Below are 3,086 nucleotides of genomic sequence, written 5' to 3'. Positions count from 1 at the left end.
AAGAGAGGTGAGGAGAGAGAGAGAGAGAGAGAGAGAGAGAGAGAAATTCCCCAGAGCTATATAGACAAGAAAAAGATATGATGACTATGACTTAACTTGTACATGTGATAATACTCTATAACAAAGGATTTGAAACAAATTAAATATCAGTATTCATACAATTATAAGAAAAACAGTAGAGAAAAAAGCATGTCAAATGTTATCATTTCTATAAGAAAGAAAAATATATTTTCTTCATTTGGCTCCTCCAGAAAAGACAGCTGGGTGATCAGGGATGAAAGACTTTATAACACCAATAAGAGACAGTCTTCAACACAGATGAGTCATTCCAAGAATCAAATTAACAATTTTAGGATGTAGAATTTAATTTTTTTTAATATGAAAAATGATCAAGGAAACATCTAAAAATGCAGCAAAGTATAAAGGAAAATGTTGGAGGGAAAAAGGAAAGGGGATTAAAAAAAAAAGTGAAAGGGCTGGGTATTTAGCTCAGTGATTCCGACACCTGCCTCGCCAGGGCAAGTTCCCGAGTTTGATCCCCAGTACCAAAACAAACAAACAAACAAAAAAACAAAACCAAAAACCAAAACAAAACAAAGTGCTTCCAGAAGGTAATAGACAATAATATGTACAAAATGATATGACTATATAGCCAGGGTTACAGACCACCGGTACAGCACTTGCCGCGCATGTGTTCAAGCTCCAGCCCTGCTAAACAGTAACAGAGCCAGAGTGGCAGTACATGCCTATAATCCTAGCACTTGGAAAGATGAGGTAAAACTGAAAGTTCAAGGCCAGTCTAAACTACACAGCAGGGGACCAGGGATTTAGCTCAGTGGTTCCACCACCTGCCTCACAAGTGCAAGGACCAGAGTTCAAGCTCCAGTACCAAAAAAATAGATAAATTAATTAAACTACACAGGTTTGCAGCTAGCTTAGACTACACAGATTTGAGATTAGCCTAGACTACAGTTTCATAAAACCAACATATACATGCAAAACAACAAAAACTTACTTTTTGATAAATATGTACTTTGAAAACTTGTGGTAAAACATGCTTTACTATATGGTTTGCTTTATATTTCTCTCACTACATATTTATTTACTTATTTAGCACTGGGAGATATATTTATCTACGTACCCAGGGTCTTTGCAGTCAGCTAAATCCTCAGTCCTTTTTTAAATTTTTTGAGACAGGGTCTCAGTCACTAAATTGCCCAGGTTGGGCTCAGATTTATAATCCTCTGGCTTCAGCCTCCCAAAGTGGTGATATTATAGACATGCACCACCACACCCAACTTCATAAGAAAAAGTTTTAAATAAAATTTACAAGCTTACAGGTAAAGTTCTTAATTACTTTGATCTTAACAGTAACTTTGACACATTCATTCTGATACTATCAATATCAAAAAGACATATTTGCAGCTGCTAACAAACTACTATTTCTAGGCACTGATCATCAATGCCTGCCAACATCATAAAGAGACACAATAAAGTAATACAGCCTTCTGATGGAAGATATAAGGTGATCTTGGGGGGGGTCAAACCTGAATCCATCTACCAATTTATAGAAAATAGAGGACACAAAACAAACTAAACGGTACTAACAGAACTACAAATCCAGACCACAGGAACTAAAGAGTAAATGCAGAGAACAAATGATTTGGTTTCTTCAAAAAGTTAAACAGAAAAAGAGATGAAGGAGAAACTCAGACTAAGAGATTTCAGAGATCACAATGGGCAGTACAGTACTTGATGTTACTAAGCCAAGTAACTAGTAAAACTGACTTTGCTAAAACAATTGGAAATTTGAACACTGGCTGGTTAATGATATTAAAGAGCTATTATTAATTTGTTTTGTTTTGGTACCAGGGATCAAACTCAGGACCTTGTGGTTGAAAGGCAGGGGGTAAGATAAATCCCTGGCCCATTAATTTCTTTTTAAGTCATTATAATCATGTTAAAAACTTGGGCCAGGGATTTGACTCAGTGGTTCTGCTGCCTGCCTCACAAGTGCAAGGACCTGAGTTCAATACCTGGTACAAAAACAAAACAAAACAAAAAACCCTTAAACTTCTGTTTTGCTTTGTTTTTTGAGACAGGATCTTGCAATGTAATTCAGGCTGCCCTTGAACTCAGTATGTAGCCCAGGCTGGCTTTAAACTTGTGGCAACATTCCTGCCTCAACCTCCGGAGTGTGGGGATTACAGCAATGTGTCACCATGCCTAGCAGAAAAACAAAACAAAACACCTTAATCCTCATCTTCCAGAAACACATTGAAATATTTATGGATGAATGATGTGATGATTTGATTTGTTTCAAAATTACATGGAATGACGGGCTGGGATTTAGCTCAGTGGTTTCATGGACTGTCTGGCAAGCCCAAGGTCCTGAGCTCAAACAAACAAACAAAATTACATGGAATAAAAATAAGAATGGGTGCAGAACTGGGCACGGTAGTACATGCCTGTAATCCTAGCACTCAGGAAGCTGAGGTAGGAAGATTTCTACAAGTTCAAAGCCAGCCTGAGGTATATAGGGACTTCAAAACCAGCCTGAACAACACTGCGAGACCCTGTCTCAAAAACAAAACAAAACAAAAAATACTAATCCCTTAAAAAGAAAAAAAAGAATTCAAAAGAGGAAATAATAGATCAAATGTGAAGAACAAGGAGGAGGGAGGGAGAAAGGAAGGGACAAGAATAAAAAGTGAAAATAGAAGGAAAAAATGGAAACAAAGCTTCTGTACTACATAGGAAGGGGAAGGGCCTTGAGGCAGGGAATGGGATAAAATAAAATTTAATTTTAAAATGCAATAATAAAGGAGCGAACAGAACACTCACATTCAGTGGATTCAAGATAATTCAATGTTTTTAGTTATCTCCAAGTTCTTAAAAACTGGAGACCATAGTTCTTTTTGCATTCCTGGCACATGTCACATGGCTGCTTGGTAATCTATAAAAACTTGAAAATTTTTCAGCAAAACAAAGTTCTTGGTACGTCTTAGATACCTACAAACATAACATCAACACTCTTACGGTCTAAGAGTATCACCACAAATCACAACTGAAGAATATAAATCATA

General features: G+C 36.8%; 1 protein-coding gene across 1 annotated transcript in view; it reads right to left on the bottom strand.

Annotated features, from left to right (window-relative positions):
- Ubxn4 (UBX domain protein 4) overlaps positions 1-3,086 on the bottom strand; it is a 55,873-nt gene that overhangs the window by 40,445 nt on the left and 12,342 nt on the right. The gene's annotated exons all lie outside the window — the stretch shown is intronic.

The sequence above is a fragment of the Fukomys damarensis genome, unplaced genomic scaffold (genome assembly GCF_012274545.1).
Source record: "Fukomys damarensis isolate Sample0158 unplaced genomic scaffold, DMR_v1.0_HiC HiC_scaffold_29, whole genome shotgun sequence".
Taxonomy (NCBI): Eukaryota; Metazoa; Chordata; class Mammalia; order Rodentia; family Bathyergidae; genus Fukomys; species Fukomys damarensis.
The sequence above is the reverse complement of the archived record's forward strand: the minus strand, read 5'-3'. Positions and strand labels throughout refer to the sequence as shown.